We start from the raw sequence: 18,208 nt of genomic DNA, 5'->3' as shown, positions 1-18,208 counted from the left end.
ACCAGTTCCTGTCATTAAAAGCTTCCTCCTGGTTTACACCTTAACCTCTTTGAAGGATTCCAGAACCAAGGCTTGTGTGGGTGGGAAGGTCATAAATCAAAGGCACAGACATGCAGTGTGGGGGAGGAGACTACTGAAGAGTGGAGAGGCAGCCACTTCAAACAAATGAACCTCTTTCATCGGATCAGGATTTTGAATTTTTTTTTTTTTTTTGAAATCTGCTGTTGTGGAAAGGCACCTCACCATAAGCTAGGGTATCTGGGACTTTTAGAAAGAGGAGAGCAGAACTAGAGAGTTGCCATGTGTCTTCTGTAACAGTTTCAGCAAAACTTGGCCTAGAAAAGCCTCAGTTTCTCCTTCAGAACAGGTTTCACATTTTAAAAGTGGTTTTAAAGCATAGTAGCATCAACCATTGATGGTTTCTCCATAATTAGAAGTTTCACGAAATGACAAAGGGTCAAATTTGAAAGCTCTGACCAAGTGTCATTTAGGAAAAGTTAAATCTCAGTTTTCAATTATCTGTGTTACAGGGGGAGAGCCAAAGACAGAATTACACTGGAACTTTAACTCACCTTTCATTTGCATTTGGCATTATGAGACATGTTAGTAATTAACATTTTAATATGGGTGGTGCCCAGTGGTTCTGGAAATTTACAGCTGTTTACAGCCAATAATAAAGCTACTCATTGAAGATGTTGACTGTCCTGGAATGCTGTCAAATGATTTTTCCAGCCTCAACCAACTCCGCTTACTGAATCTTGGAAACAAAATGGGCTCTGGCTTTAGATAGAGGACGGTTTAAATCCTGACACTGCTTTGCAACTTTTCAGATTCTTCATTTGAAAAATAGAAAACAACCAGATTCTTTTTTTTTAATTTACTTTTTTAATTAATTATTTTGTGTGTCTGTGGTACTGGGGATTGAACCCAGAGATGCTCTACCAGTGAGCAAAATCCCCAGTCCTTTTCATTTTTTGCTTTGAGACAGGATCTCACCAAGTGACCCAGGCTTGCCTCTAATGTGTGACTCTCCTGCCTCAGCCTCTGGAGTTACTGGGATTACAGTCGTGAAAAATAGGGAAAATGAATATCAAATATCTTGACCATGGAATTAGAGAATGACCTCAGAAATTGTGAGGAAATTCTCAAAACCATGAAGTATATCTAGCATTCATTCTATGCCTTGGCACAGTGGCACATGCCTGTAATCCCAGCAACTTGGGAGGCTGAGGCAGGGCCTCAACAATTTAGCAAGGCCCTAAGCAACTTAGCAAGACGTGTGTCAAAATAAAAAATAAGGCTCTCTCGGCCTTAGCGCCATCATTTTGGAAGCCTCTGCACCATGAGAGCCAAGTGGAGGAAGAAGCAAATGCGCAGGCTGAAGCGCAAAAAAAGAAAGATGAGGCAGAGGTCCAAGTAAACTAGTTTGTGCACCGTGGAGGCCAAAGGAGTAGAAGTAAGGAATGCTAGAGGCCGGGGACGTTGGTACAAGTTGTTGGACTGCCTGCTACTGTCCACAGATTTTGTCTCAGTGGATTTAGAACTTATATCATCATCCCATCACCAAGACCACTACTAAGAGAAGATCCACCTCGCTCATAACAGCCCATGTTGGTCCTTAACCCGAGACCTTTGGCATTCTGGACTAATTCATTTCTCACTTGTGGCCAGTGTAACGTGAATACAATAAATCATCCCTTCTGCTGTTTTAGCTGAAGAATCAAAATAAATAAATAAATAATAAAAAAATAAAAAATAAAAAGGGCTGGGGGGCTCAGTGGTAAAGTACCCCTGAGTTTAAATTCCCAGTACCTTGCCCCACAGGGGGGAAAAAAAAAAAAAAAGCTATTATGTGGCACATGTGGCCTTGAGTTCTCTACATTGAGAGACCAGACGAGCAATATAGCAATACCCCATCACAGAAAGAAAAAAAAGAGTGCAGATTGAAGAAGAGCAGTCTCTGCCACAGTTCCTGTCCTGTGGTTTACCGCTCCAAACGTACCTGATTAATAATTCAAAGTACTGCGCTAGAAGCCTACTGAATTTATTATGTAAAAACAATGTTAGCCAGGCATTAGTGATACACACCTATAATCCCAGCTATTCAGGATGCAGGAGAATTGCAAGTTTGAAGCTAACCTGCCTAACTTAATGAAAACCTGCCTCGAAATTTTAAAGGGGTTGGAGTTGTACCTCAGTGGTAGAGTGCTTGCCTAGCCTGTGGGAGGTCCTGGATTCAATCCCCAGTACTGCAGATATGGTAGAAAGAAATAAAGTGATAAAAACTAGAGGCATATTTATACCATTTATTATTTTTGGTTAGCAGACAATATGAATCACTAAGAACTTAAGAATTGCCATCATGAGACTCCATCACCTGCTGATAATGATCTTAAGATTCTGATGTCTTTCCTAATAAAAATGCATATATCCATAACATAAAATCTCCCAGTAGTGATTTACATTAAATGATAGTATATGGCCTATAATATTGTGTGTTAGGTAGGGTAGGGAAAAGACTTTAACCTGTCATACAATTGAAAGAAAATAGAAATTGAGAGATTTGGATTTTAGTTCACATTTTAACTGACTATAGTGTGACCTGAACAAATAACTAAAAAAATTTTTAAACTTATTTATGGTACTGGGGATTGAACCCAGGGAGCTTTACCATTTGGCTACATACCTACCCTTTTTATTTTGAGACAGGGTCTAGCTGAGTTGCTGAGAGTCACACTCAATTGCTGAGGCTGGCCCCAAATTTGTGATCCTCCTGCTGCAGCATTGTCACAGTGCCAGGCCAGTAACTAAAATTCTTAATGTTTCCATTTTCCCATCTATAAAATGGAAATTACTATAGTGGGGAGGAGGGATAGGACTACTGCATTGTGTGCCACCATGCCCAGCTGAAAAATCATTTGTGTTTGGTGTTTACAATCCCCATCCCCACTTTTAGATAACTATGAAATCAATTATGCCTTCCTATATCCCTTCAAGTACTCTTGGGCACCATGTGGCCAGAATTGAGAACAAGACATACACGTTCCCTACCCCCATGGAGAAGAAAGGACACACCAAAATGTTCTGAGAAATGTCAGCTGTGATACATTCATGAAGGGCTACTGGCAAGGAGGGCTGCCAGCTGTAATCCCAGCGACTCTGGAGGCTGAAGCAAGAGCATCGAAAGTTTGAGGACAACCTGAGGACTTAGTGAGACTGACTCAAAAAATAAAAAGAACTGGGGATAAAGCACAGAGGTAAAATAGCCTTGGTTCAAACCCCAGTACTAAAAAAGAAGAAGAAAAATAAAGGGCTGACCACTGCCCATAGAATTCTTTTTGTGGGGGAGGGGCAGGGGATAATAGGGATTGAATTTAGGGCCTCCTGCAGGCACAATACCTCTGAGCTACAGTCCCAGCTCGAGGTCTTCCTTTGTACCTCTTCCCCGGGGTCAAAGACAGAGTTGGGTGGAGGTGGGTGAGGTCAAAGCAGTCTGCCAGGATGTGTTCTGGCATGGGTACGCTGCCATTTTACCCTGCACTGGCTGCCCAGCTCTGTCAGCCCTAACTACTTAATACCAATCAGTGTTTCCTGGTTTTATCTAATCTGTTCTATTTGCTCCACCCTCTGAGAGGAAAATAGGAAAACAGATTTGCAGAAATTGGTAAAAAACTAGTGTCAAAAGGCAGGGTTTCATTTCTACATCCAAGAAAAACTTCCTGTTTTGTTAAGAGCCTTCTTAGGAGCGGAAACTAGCTCTCTCAAATGAAAACCACAATGAATAATTTGCTAATGTGTACTGTGTATTTAGCAAGCCTAAAATCCCAAGAGGAGGTTGGTGAATAGGAAGAGAAACCATCAGCTGAACAACCCCAACTGAGTAGGGTTCCTCCTCACTCCTCAGCCACCACTGCCTGAAGGAACAGGTACAACTGGGGGAGCGGAAAAGCATTTGGAACAACCTGGTAAAGTAACCCAGCAAAGCCTCAGTGGCTCACTCAAGGACTGTGTTACTCAGCTTGCTCAGGCTTTATCCAGATGGAATTAAGTTTTTACAAAACAAAACAAAAAGCAGAAAAGCTGCTGTATTGGCCTACAAATGAACCCCAGGATTGTTCAACACATGAAGCTTATGTCTTGCTTTCCTTATATAACCAACAGAGTTGGTGGTGGAGTAGGAGGTGGAGATAAGGGAATTCTATTCAAGAGCCTTGGATGACAATGTCTGGCATTTGAAGCTGTTTTACTACAGCCTATGGCCTCCACCATCCTGGCAATAGAAGAAGAAAATACACAGAGAATTCACACCTGCTCTTCTGTGCTTCAACCTGGAAGTAACAGTCTCTCAGTGATTATAAAAAGAAATGGGGCTGGATAGATAAGTATTTGGTAAACAATAAATGCCTCTTCCCTAGCAGCCTTTAGGGGTTGTGGGAAGTGGATACTGGGGACTGAACCCAGGGGTTCTCTACCACTGAACTACAGCCCAGCCTTTTTTCTTTTTCTTTTTTTTTTCTTTTTTTTTTTTTTTTTTTTTTTTTTTTGCGATGCTGGGGATCGAACCCAGGGCCTTGTGCTTGCAAGGCAAGCACTCTACCGACCGAGCTATCTCCCCAGCCCTCTATTTTTCATTTTGATACTGGGTCTCGCCAAGTTGTCTGGGCTGTCCCTGAACTTATGATCCTCCCGCGTCAGCCTCTGGAGTTGCTGGGTTACAGGTGTGTACCACTGTGCCTGGCTCCATAACAGCCTTTTAATGCTCCAAGCTGCTATAACATATTACAGCAGCTCAGAATCCTAAAAGAATCATTTGTCTCAACTAAGGCTCTTTCTTATTTACTAAGCATCTTAACAGTTTCTGGTCAAAAATAGCCTGCCCCGTTTAAGGGTGGGTTCTACATAGGACTTCACTCTCAAAGTTTGTTGTTGTTTTCTCTCTCTCTTTTAATTAAATTTTGTTTTTTACCTAAATAACTAGTCTACAGGAACGAGCACTTTAACATGACCTCACAGAATGTTGTTGGGAGACTGACACAGCTTGATGTTCCTGGAAGCATAGATTGATCAGTCATTGAAATCGAAGCTAGTTTTTAAAAAATCTCATGGAGGGGCTGGGGTTGTAGCTCGGTGGTAGAGTGCTTGCCTAGCACATGCGAGGCACTGGGTTCGCTCCTCAGCACCACATATTAAAAAAAAAAAAAAAAGACTCATGGAATTATAAGCCATTCACATGTAATTTAATGAAAATGACAACATAAAACTGAAGAATTGTTCTCTGAAGAATCGTTGACCAAGATTGTTCCAAATGCATTATGATTCAAGCCTCTTCTTGCAAGAGTTGACTCATGTTTGACTTTAGGCCAGTGTTTTCATGCCCAGGGAGGATTCTCTGTGTTCATTATCGTTATTAATTAATTATACACACAGTCCATACATGTATGATGAAGTTCTCATGAGCAAACTTGTATGCCCTTACCAGGAAGCAAAAGATCCACTTTCCACTTGATAACTTATCCAGTTCTTAAATTTATCTGCCTTTCCCTCTTGCTCCTTGCTTTGGGAACATTTTGTCATTCAACAAAAAGGCAGGAGAGAGCAAGGGAAATACAGATGAGTGTGAAGCTGACTGACTTCACAGGGCGGTTCTCAGTCACTTTGTTTTACTTGGCCTGCTTCAGAGCTGTTTTAGGACACATGAGGTTCTCCAACCATGAGGCCCTTTCCAGACCTGGTTTCCCCTTGGAATGACACATTATCCTCCCTTCAAATGTGGCAATTGTAAATTCCTGCCTGGGGAGCAGCAATTGCTTTGAATTACACACTATTTGAATAACCCAGTATGGGATTAACAAGGCTTCATTGTTCTGTAGTCCTTTATTGAAATCTGCTATAGTAATTTCTGGTGACATTATATTCCCCTGCCTATCATTTGACTATGCAAAGGAACAGTTTTTTTCCACACTTTAATTGGTTCTTTTTAGTTATATGTAATAAAACCCTCTTTTTACCATTTTTATCAACACTGAACAGAAAGAAATAATACCGTCGGGTTTTTTCAGTTCACTTTTTTCTTCCCATTTCCCTGTCTTTGGCATCTCTGATATGATCCCTTGCTTTAGAAGTTTCTCACATTTGAGGTGTCCAAAATAGTACTTCAGAATCAAAATGCAGTCTGTAAAAACAAAAAAAAATAATTAAAAATAATATATCACAATGAAAAAAAAATAGTTCTTCATGACTGCTATGTACACACAGTAATGCACACAATATGTCCACACAATTTAGGATTCTTCCCCCTTACAATGTGAGTGTATATGCTCTTTCTTAAATAGGCCTCAGGAGCACAGAATCAATCAATAATCATCCCTGGTTCATGACATACTCATCATTGGTCTGGAAATGCTATTTTAAATGTGTTTTTATGACAACTCAAGACAATCTAGGTTTACTCTTCAAATGGAAAAACAAAATTATTTGGTTAGTTTCAGCTACTCCTGAAGCTAAGACAGGAAAATCACTTGAGCCCAGAAACTGGGGAAGCCTGGGCAACATAGCAAGATGCCTTTTTTTGTTTTCTGTCTCCCAGTACTAGGGATTAAACCCAGAGGCCCGCTGCCACTGAGCTATATCCCCAGCCCTTTTTTCCTATTTTAAATTTTGAAACAGGGTCTCAAAAAGTTGCTAAGATTGGCCTCAAATTTACAATCCTCCTGCCCCAGCCTCCCAAGTCACATGTGCCACCATGCCAAACTAAGATCCAATTTCTTTAAATTAAATTTAAAGAAAAAGTTTCTTTCTTGTTCATTTTTTAGTTATCTGCAAATAGAACTTAACAACCAATAATGAATCTACCAATATTTACTTCCTAACTAAAATTATTTGAAATAGAACCAAAATGGAATCTGTTTATAATGACAAAGTCTAAAGGTAAGACCAATAAAAATGTTGAGACCAAGAAGTTAACAAGGCTTTAAGTAATCATATTTTGATTTGCCAATATAATAGACCCTTATAAAGGCTTCTGACTGAGAGAATGTGGAACCAATGTATCAGGGCCATCAGGGAATCTTCTTGTAGCCCAGTTAAGTCTAATAAAGGTCATGAAGATAGAAAGCCAACTTGAAGTCAAAATAACTACTGAGAACATTTCATATTCCATTAATAGCTAAAGAAATTAAATCTATATACCACTGAATAAAAATACAGATTCTGCTTACTAATATAAAACTTGATGCCTTCCATAAATAACAATCTAATGGCGAATGTTTTTCTAACAGGCTTTGATAAAATCTGAAAAGGAATAATCATTAGTTCCAACTTCTCAGATCTTGTGCCTAGGTTGAAACTTTTGTGCCAGGAGAGTTGGAAGATATTTCAGATATAGTTATACTATCAGAAGTATAATAATTTTTTTTTTTTTTTTATTATACTGAAACCAGCAGTGCTTTACCATTGAGCTATACCCTCCGCCCTTTTTATTTTTTACTTTGATGCCTAGACTAACTTCCGACTTGAGATCCTCCTGCCTCGGCCTTCCATGTAGTTGGGATTATAGGGATGCGGTCCAGTGCCTGCCTAATAAATTAAAAAAAAAAAAAAAAAATCATTGGATGGTGACTATGAATGCTTAAAAAACAAACCACAACAAAAACCAAATCTGTAATCTGTACTGAAAGGATTTCACCCCATAAAGTTATGTGCCAGCTTCCCCCATTTCCAAATCAGAGGCTTCTTAGAAAAATTTCCTATTAGAAAAAATTAAAAAATAGTCATTGCTGCTGTCAATAATTTCATTAACAAGGAGATAGAGCTAATTCCTTTAGGGAACTTGTTTCGAAGTTGAGGTGTAGATCAAATTTTATGACACAACTAAAGCTGGATGACCTTTTATAGATCCTTGACTCAAAGGTGACACAGACAAAAAACCCAGTAAGATTTAAAAAAGGGGGCTGGGGTTGTGGCTCAGTTGTAGAGTGCTTGCCTGGTATGTGTTAGGCACTGGGTTTGATTCTCAGCACTGCATATAAATAAATAAATAAGTAAAATAAAGGTCCATCAACAACTTTAAAAAGGGAGCAATACATATTTTAAGTTATACTCCCCAAAGCTGATAAATCAAAATCTCATGAGCAGGTAAAAGAATCTCTATAAAATTTAGGAAAACTGCCATACATCCCTTGTCTTCATTTATTCATTTTTTCTCATATGAGTGTTGTATGTCTCCAAATGAGTGAGAAAAACATGATAGGAAATCTGAAACATAAACTTTCAGATGACTGCTGATAACAATTTATAACAGGGTTCAAGTATTCAGGGTTTTATCTAAATTAAAAGAAGCAGGGGGGAAAAAAAATCCCAATTTGAGCCCAGAGTATTTCATATTTGGCAAACTATTTGGGGAAATTCCACAAGATCTGCAGGCCAAGTAATTTTATTTACTCTAACACTCCAACCTTTCCATTACACTTTGCTTCTGCAGTTGTTATAAAACTGAGGAGACAGCTGGAATAAAACTAGGTGCTCTCTTTTCCAAGAACAAACTACATATGCATCCTAAGCAGATAAGAAAAGTCTTTTTCTTCCAAGTACAGGCTCTTGTCACTGTTGAGAAATTTTCTCCATGTGCCTGTCTGCCTCGGATTGCCATGTACTGACCAATCTCGCCTCCCCGAACACCAGATTATCATATTGTTAGGAGCTGTGATTTGGCACAGGACAGCACACATTCTGAGTCCCCGGTGGCCATGACTGCTCTGTTTAAGACAGGAGGCTCAGCCCTACCAGCCTGGTAATTATCTACTGGGCACAGCAAAGCTCTGAAAACCTGTGAGGTCTCCCTCATCACAGCTTTTACTCCTTTTTCTTCCATTCCACCTTCCGTCCTGCAGTGACCTAGTTAATTAAATGGTCCTTGCGCCTAAGTTTTCCTAGTGAGGACTGGAGCCCTGCTCCTTACCTGGGGTTCAATTACAATATCTTGCTCTTCACCAGTTCCGCACATTCCTTTCTGTCCTTCCACAGATCCACTGCCTGGGACTCTGCTGAGAATAAGTCAACTGCTCAAGAGCCACTTAATGACTTTATTCCGGCATTTGGACTCCCACAGTCATTCCTGCTTCTTTTTTGTTTTTTGGTGCTGGGGATTGAACCCAGGGCCTTGTGCTTACAAGGCAAGCACTCTACTGACTGAGCTATCTCCCCAGGCCCCTGCTTCTTAATTTGCTCCCTGAAAATACTAATCATAAACCAGATCCTATTTTGGCTTATCTACTCAACCCACTTGGTTATCTTTCCCAGAGCCAGTCTAACCTGCTGGGTTTAGTCTCCTTACTCTGACCCCCACACACACACACCTGATCCTGTATCCTCTTTTCCCATCAGCAGATGCTGCTAGAATGTTGATGATAGTAGTAATTAATGATAATTCAGAGCCTAGTGTGGTTCAGAGAGGTGGCACATGCCTGTAATCCCAAGGATTCAGGAGGCTGTGGCAGGAGGATAGTAAATTTGAGGCCAGCCTCAGTACTTTAGCAAGACCCTGTCCCAAAATAAAAAATAAAAAGGCCTGGAGGTAAATATCTCAGTAGTAAGTGGCCCAGAGTTCAATGCCCAGTACAGCAAGAAACAACAACAACAAAAAAGACTTAAAGCTGGGGAGATATTTCAGTTGGTAAAGTGCTTGCCTTGCAAGCATGAGGCCCTGGGTTAGACCCCCAGCACCGCAAAAAAAAAAAAAAAAAAAAAAAACTTAACTTTTCGGAACTGTCCTGGGGACTTGATGGACTTAAATTCATTTAATTATGACTACAATGGGTGGAGAAACCGAGGCTGGAAGATGTCAAGGACTTCTTCAAGGCCATCAAAGAGTAAATAGCACAGCTATAATTTGAACCTAGATCTTTCTGATACCAAGTAAATACTGATAATCACTCAGCCAAGGGTTCTCAATATTCACTTTGTCTCCACATTCTCCCCCCCGTGCCCCCCCACGTGCACAGAGTATGTTTGTTAATGAGTGTAACCCTCAGGGACTGTACAGAATCTCAGCTTGCTACCTTTCTGCAGGCCTTGGCTTTGGGTTCAGGCTTTGGATACAAGGAATTAGAAAATTGATTCATGCTTCTATACTTCAACTGACTTTGCTTTCCAAGGTGTGTGCAGATTTCCCTGTGATCTAGGAAGCCTCAAACCACAAGGTTCTGGTCCAAGACTTCTGTTTTACTGTTGAGAACTAAAGCTCAGAGAAGACAAGAGAATTTTTCCATATCACACAGCTAGTTAGTGTAGGGCCAGGACTCCACCTCCTGAGTAATTGGGATTACAGATGAGCACCACTGCACTTGGTCGCCTCTGTATTCTAATCTTTGATGTGAACCAGTAAAGGAGTCCTAACTGCAAGGATAATAAATATTTCCTATAAGGAACAAATTATTACTACCACCCATCTTTGCCAGGGACCAGGGCCTTCTGAATCCATTCACCACTCTAGAATCCTGAAAGATGTTTGTAAATGTAGTCACATAATTGTGATCTAATTTACACCGCAAGACAAATCAATTTCATGATAAGAAGAGTAACTTTTAGCCAGTGCTGTGGTGCACACCTGTAATCCCAGCAGCCTGGGAGGCTGAGGCGGGAGAATCACAGTTTCAAAGTGAGCCTTAGCAACTTGGCAAGGCCCTAAACAACTTAGGAAGACCCTGTTCTAAAATATAATATAAAAAAGGACTGGGGATGTGAGTTAGTGGTTAAGTGCCCATGGGTTCAATCCCTGGTACCAAAAAAAAAAAAAAAAAAAAAAAAAAAGAGCAACTTTAATCAAGCACTTACTACACACCAAAGACTTCTCTGTGTACTAAATTTATTTACTACACATAAACCCTAGGAAGTAGGTGCTTTATAATTCCCATTTTACAGATAAGGAAACTGAGCTCAAGAGAGGTTAAGTAACTTGCCCTGGATTATGCAGATGGGAAGAAGCAGAACTAAGATCTAGATGAGACGATATACCTCAAAGGTCCACACCCCTAACTCTTACCAGACTGACTTTCCTGGGAAATAGGGAAAGGAAGGGGTTTTGTTGCTATTTGGTTGGTTGGGATTTTTGTTGTTGTTTTGCTTTCTTTTTGTTTTTTTGTTTTGGTACAGGGGATTGAACCCAGGGTACTTGACCACTGAGATACCACCCTAGTTCTTTTTTTATTTTCTATTTTGAGACAGGGTCCCACTATGTTGCTGAGGCTGGCCTCAAACATGTGATCCTCCTGCCTCAGCCTCCCAAGACACTGGGATTACAAGTATATGAAGCCGTGTGCAGCAAGAATGAAAGTTTTTGAAGATACTCAGAAAGACAAGAACCTGAAACTTTTTGTCTCAGATGAAGAACAAAGGACCAGTTATCTCAGTCATTCATATTCCTAGTTTCAAAGCTTACCTACCCATGGAGAGGGGACCATGTAGGACTTCGGTTGACTTTTCAGAGTTTCACTTTACACCAGGAAACTATTACCTAGCCCTATATGGTTTGTAGGTCATTCTTAGTATTTCAGTTCCTAGGTTTAAAACTTAAAGCAGATAAAGTGCATAGAAACATAGAAAAGGAAACAAATAAAACTAACAATGAAACAAACTTTGGCAATTTTCAAATCTTATTGCATAATTCCTTGCTTGGGAAGAAATGCTCAAAAATCAACAAAAGAAGGAAAACAAAAACAGGATGTTAAGAAGCACTTTTATTATTATGTTTTTAGAAGTTTACTGCCAGACTCAGACTATTTCTGCCAAAAATAACATCTCTTCCCTACAACCTACACAATTTTGGGTTTGCTGGGAATTTGGTGGGATTTTTCAGGGTGAAACCATAAATTCCCACCAAGCTCATTTTTAAAAAGAATGTCCCAGACATACACAGATCTGCACAGAGGAAAGGAGCCCTTGGGTTGAAGCCGTGGTTCTGCAGTCCATTGACTATGAGTGATGTGTCCCACAAAGTTTTGACTTGGAGACTGGCATCTGACGTGGGGTCTCTTCAGTGTACTCACAGTTACAGTGTTTATCCATCTGAAGGTTTCTGTTCTGTGGGCAGGGAGGCAGAATAAAACGACACCAGATCATGAAGATGTGCGAAGGATTTGGGACTGACAACCAAACAAAGTTGGGCTCCAGTCCTGAATTTACCATTCTTAATGGTGTGACCTTCCCAACCCTTTGTTTCCTCATCTGCAAGATGAGAACTAAAGTGCTATTCTGCAGGACTGTCCCAGAGATTAAATGAAGTTTTATTATATGATACATTTATCAGTCTAGTGTCTGAAAGTAGTAGCTTAAACCTCTCCACTTAGGAAAGGACTGGAAAGATGCAAATGACTAACAGCTAAGAAGAGAGAGAGAGTCCTAAGCAACTTAGCAAGACCCTGTGTAAAAATTTAAAATATAGAATGGATAAAGAAACTGTGGTATATATACACAATAGAATATTATTCAGCCATAAAGAAGAATAATATTATGGCATCTGCAGATAAATTGATGGAATTAGAGAATATAATGCCAAGTTAAATAAGCTAATCACAAAAAACCAAAGGTTGAATGTTTTCCCTGAGAAATGAATGACGATATATAATGGGGGGGGGGGGTGTTAGAGAAGAATGGAGGAACTCTAGATTACATAGAGGGAAATGAGAGGTAGGTATGTAAAATGGTGGAATGAGACAGACATCATCACCCTATGTACATGTATGATTACACAAATGGTGTGAATCTACATTGTGCACAACCATAGAAATGAAAAGATGTACCCCATTTGTGTACAATGAATCAAAATGCAGTTTGTAAAAAATAAATAAATAAATAATTTAAAAAATAAATAAGATATAAAGGCTGGGGATGTGGCTCAGTAGTTAAGCACTCCTGGGTTTAATCTGCAGAAATAAATAAATAAATAAATAAATAACAGGGGAAGAAGAAAGACTGAGGAGCAAGGTTTTAGGACAGAAGGTTAAAAATTGAAAACTATTGGTCAAGGTTCTTAGTGTACTGGAGGAGAGGATTGATAGGTAAAATATATAGGCAAAAATATCAGAAGTTAAAGCAAAACTCACTACTTAGGTTAGAAAAATATTCTCTAGGCTGAGGGGAAGTGATACAGCAGAGGGGTGATGGAGATAGGAGAAAATGGCTAGGTTTGAGTGCCAGTCACTTTGAGTAAACCCTAGACTCCCTGTGCCAAGGCGCCAAGCTAGTTGCCTCTTGGCAAATGTCTGGTGAGGACTTATACTTGACAGCAGCCAGGACTGAGGGGTTTTGAGTCTTCCCCATTACATATGAACAATCCCTCCTTGCAACATCCTGGAATGTTCGTCAGACCTTGAGAAGGAAAGTGGGGCCCTAGTAGTATAGTGGGAAGGAGAGGGACAGTAAGCCCTTCCATTGATCTTGGATGGAGCTGATCAGACCACCAACAAAATTACCCCTGAGCAAGTGCAAGGATAACAATTTTGATTGCCACTTGCGCTGGAAATGGGTTGGCACTCAGCATCCAATCCTACTTCTTCCTAGGGTACCTCATGGTGCTGCAGAGGTTGGAGAGTTTAAAACTACATTTCCCAGACTCCCTTGCAGTTGGGGATGTGCGGCTAACACAACTGTATGAATTTCAGAAGGTAGAAGTAAGGCAGAGGTTACTGGCCATCTTTTCTTGGCTTGCTTAGTCAAGCTTTATGTCAGTGGCAACGAGAGCGTGACCCCAGATGCAACTTCCACTTTTCTGTAGTATAGCAACTGCAGTGTGTTTATGAGCTCAGTAGTTTCAGTGATAGCCTGCTGATCTCCCACCTTCTATACTTTGGCACCTTCTGGAGGAGGGGTCAGTTCTATGGTATTCAGGTAGTCACTTCAGAAGACCCAAGTCTACATGCCTGTTCTTTCTATACTTCAACTATTTCATAAACACTGACTTTCATATATTAATTCCTTTTGTGCTTCAAAAGCTAGTGTAGGGCTGGGGGTGTGGCTCAATGGTAAAGCACTTGCCTAGCATGTTGTGAGGCCCTGGATTCAATCCCCAGTACCTTCAAAACAAACAAACAAAAAAACTTAGTTTGTTCCCTAACTTTCTCCTCCCTAATCTTCTCCTTCCTGATCTCTCCTCCCTAATCTCATTTTCTGAATCACCTCTTTAAAAACTCCCTGTTCCTGCAGATGGGCAGAATCACAGCCTTTGGGATAGGGGTCCCCTGTGTTTCTCTCCTTTGTTAGCAAAGCAATGAACCATCTTTTTCCTTTGTCTGAAAAAAAAAGAAAGAAAAAAATAGAAAAAATTTAGTTTGTTTTATCTTCTTATATTAAGAATGTAGTATTTCAGAAGAAAAAGTCTACCTCGAAATGTGACTGGGACATCAGGATAGTTGCACAGAAAAGTTTACGATCTCAGAAAAATCATACAGTGTGCCAAAGGAACAGTGTGGACAGTATACATAGGGTCAGAGACTGAAGGGTGAGAGCACTCATGACCCTGGTTTTGGTTGGGCTCTGGGGCAGGGTGGGACTGGAAGGAAATGTCGTCAAAAACCAAACTGTTTTTTTTCTGGATAACTTTCCTGTTCCAGCCGACACTGGCCTTTGCCTTGCTCCCTGCTTCCTCATTTGTATTTCCATATCATACAACCCTGTTCACAGGGAGCTCCCATCCTGTTCTCCTAAGGACTGAGAAAGCCCCTTTCACCTCTCTTTTACCAGAGTGACTCCTTTTTCAGAATATGTATGTCTCTGTAATATCAAAGTATTTCATAGTTTGCAGTAAAAATGACCACGCGGGTATTATTTTTTATTTCATAATGTGAACCCTGTTGACTGCCAAGCATTACCCTGTGTGTCTGAGGGTTCTCAAGAACCCTTGGCTATGATGTTAGCCAAGCATGGCAGTGCATGCCTGAAATCCCAGTGATTTGGGAGGCTGAGGCAGGAGGACCACAAATTTGAGGCCAGACACAGCAACTTAGCAGGACCCTGTCTCAAAATAAAAAATTTAAAAAGGTCAGAGGTGTAGCTCAGTGGTAAAGTGCCCCTGTGTTCAATTCTTAATGCCAAAAAAAAAAAAAAACAAAAAAACAAAAAAAAATTCAGGTAAAATGAAATAAAATAAATTTTAAAAAATCGTGACATTACTTCTTAGGAAAGATTCAAGAACCAGCTTCCACTGCTTAAGAAGCTAAATGTAGAGGTGTCTAATAGTACCCTGCCTAAAGAATGTGTGATTAGCTTGGCACTGTGGTGCATGCCTGTAATTCAAGCAACTCAGGAGGCTGAGGCAGGAGGATCAAAATTTCAAAGCCAACCTCAGCAGATTAGTGAGGCACTTAACTCAGCAAGACCTTGTCTCTAATTAAATATAAAAAAGGACTGGGGATGTAGCTTAGTGGTTAAGCACCCCTGGGTTCAATCCCAGTACCAAAAAAAGGGGGAAAAATTATTGTCTACAAAAGTCAGACATTTAAAATGACCCCTGCTTAGAAAACTAACCTGGGTCTGATGATCCTTGGAAGAAGTATTATCTACATCAAGCCTCCAACATGGCAGGACTTGTTCTATTCTTTTAGGAAACCCATGTTTCTCCAAGCCATCTCAGTCAAGGACATAACTGAGAAGTGTGGGTCTTCTTATCCCCCTTTTCTAACACCACTCTCTCAACAGCTATGTGTCCTGAGTCACTGCACTGAGACCTCAGCTGCTTCCCAGAAGCCTCCTGTCTCTGGATGACTTGTCTTCTGGTCTCCTTTTCCTGAGGTCAGAGCCCCCAGACTCAGTCCTGAGGAAGGTGAAATACAGCTGTAATGGGGTTCTTCAGAGAAACAGGACCAATAGGATGTGTGTTGATATAATGAGATATTTTTTGAGGAATTGGCTCACACTATTGTAGAGACTTGACAGGTTCAAAATCTGATGTGGGGAGGACAGGAGGCTGGAGACTCTAGAAAGAATTTAAGCCCAGAGGCAGTCTGCCAGGAAGAGCTGATGTTGCCAATAAAGTCCTAAAAGTGTTCTGCTGCAGAAGTTGCTCTTGTGGGGTAGGAGTGGCATGTCAGCCTTTTGTTCTATTCGGGTCTTCAACCAAAAGGATGAGGTCAGAATAATGGCTGACCAAATATCTGGGTATGTGGCCCAGCTGGTTTAACACAAAGGTTACCAATCACAGGCCCTTGTTACTGTGACAGTGGAGAATTGTCTCATGTTCTGGTATCCTTGGCCTCACCCCTTCTCCTGTAGAGTCACTTCACCACAGATCAGCCTCCAGCACCCACTTCTCTGGCTTTAAAGGCCTGGTATGACTTCCTTTGAGGATCATGTTTGGAAAGTGCAAAGTAGAAGGAGGTTGCTGAGCTGGATGCTTATTAGGGAAATGCTGGGCTCAAAATCGACTTTCTTCACAAATTCCCAGCTGGTATCCGTCTCCTGGCCAAGCCAGAGAATGCTCTTTTCCCTTAGGGTACTTCCATAGCAATGTTCCACCCCGCAGTTCTGGGGAAGATATTTTCCCAGCCTTCACCAACATCTTAGAGCCCTGGAGCCCAAGTTTAGTCAATCACTGTCTCTCCAGCTGGTCGGCGCTACCAGCCCGAGCACATGTCCAGAGCTTCCTGAGTCCACGTGTGTGGTTGAATTGAGCCATAGTGACATTAGTCATGTTTACTGTTGATTGAAAACAAGGGCAAGCTGTAACCATGGCCTCACTGTGGCTTTTGATTTAACAGTTGCTCACAAACTATAACAAGACTATAAAAAGGACCAAAATAGAAACTGTGTATATGGTAGGAGCAGATAGGATAGGAGACCAGACTCTTCCCACTCAGTAATACAAAGGTGGTTTGTTAGTGGAGCAAAGCCATGTATGTGTCCTCCTCAATGTCATCTGGTATTTTTTTTTTTTTTTTTTAGTAATACAGTTTTATTGAGATATAGTTTACATTCCATTCAGATCATTCATTTAAAATGTTAAATTCAATGGGTTTAGCAGGGTCACAGAGTTGTGCAACCATCATCACAAACAATTTTAGGACACTTTCATCACCCCCAAAAGAAACCCTATACCCAAAGCCATCACTCTAAGCTTCCCAGGCCCATGCAACCACTAATCTATTTTCTGTCTCTACAGATTTATCCATTCCAGACATTTCATATAAATGGAATCATATAATATATGGTTCTGACAGATTTTTATAATGGTAAAATTAGATCTTGCCATGACAGCAAGAAAATCAGATGAAACACTCACTTCCCAAGGGAAAGCTGGTCACATTGTCAGTCTTCATGGAAAAGGCAGAAAAACTTCTAAGTAGGACCACATCGAGAAATTCTAGATTTACAGCAACACTCATAGGTAGAAATTGTGGATGCCATGTAAATTTGACTCACTATCAAAGAAGTTCCTAAAAGGACTTTAGTGGCCAAAGCATTTGAACAGTTCAGTTCAATCCAGGGGGCAAATTTCCTGCAGGCCAGCTGTACTTTTTTTTTTTTTTTTGTATTAGAGATTGAACCCAGGGGTGCTTAACAACTGGTTCACATCTCTATTCCTTTTTATTTTTTATTTTGAGACAGCTTGCTAAGTTTCTTAGGTCCTTGCTAAGTTGCTGAGACTGTGAGTTCCAAGAGGGAATATATCTTAGAGTTCATATGCTGCCCAGGCTGATCCGGAACTTGTAGGCTCAAGCAGTCCTCCTGCCTCACCCTCCTGAGAAGCCAGGATTACATGTGTGTACCACCACACCTGGCTGTCTATATTAGGTATACTTTTTAAAAGTTGCAGTGCTGAAGGTTGAACCCAGAGCATCACACTTGCTGGGCAAGCACTCTACCTCTGAGCTGTAAGTCCAGTCCTGTAGATTTTGAAACAGACAAAATTAGAATAGTAAAATACCTCCCATGCACACATCATCCTCCTTAAAATATTATCAACCCATGACCAACTTGTGGAATCTATATCCCTCCACTCTCTATCCACTCCTGTTCATCATTACAAAAACACATGGATTATTTTGACAAGAAACCCATACAATAAATAATTTCATCTACATCCTTCAGCATTTATCTCTTTAAGATAAAAACTAGGGGCTGGGGTTATAGCTCAGTTGGTAGAGTCCTTGCTTCTCATGCACAAGGCCCTGGGTTCAATCCCCATGCACCACCACCACCACCACCACAACAACAAATAAAT

At 40.6% G+C, this 18,208-nt stretch overlaps 1 protein-coding gene and 1 long non-coding RNA gene across 3 annotated transcripts in view; one reads left to right on the top strand and one right to left on the bottom strand.

Annotated features, from left to right (window-relative positions):
- LOC306667423 (uncharacterized protein) overlaps positions 1-18,208 on the top strand; it is a gene marked incomplete at its 5' end in the record, with an annotated part of 62,494 nt that overhangs the window by 20,517 nt on the left and 23,769 nt on the right. The gene's annotated exons all lie outside the window — the stretch shown is intronic.
- On the bottom strand, positions 3,505-9,115 carry LOC306667431. Its single transcript, XR_013765544.1, has 3 exons — positions 8,957-9,115; positions 7,505-7,575; positions 3,505-6,172 (listed from the first exon to the last, which is right to left on the bottom strand). It is a non-coding gene; the product is annotated as an uncharacterized lncRNA (long non-coding RNA).

The sequence above is a fragment of the Sciurus vulgaris genome (genome assembly GCF_902686455.1).
Source record: "Sciurus vulgaris genome assembly, chromosome: 8".
NCBI lineage: Eukaryota > Metazoa > Chordata > Mammalia > Rodentia > Sciuridae > Sciurus > Sciurus vulgaris.
Note: the sequence above shows the minus strand (reverse complement) of the source record. Positions and strands in the feature narration are given on the sequence as shown.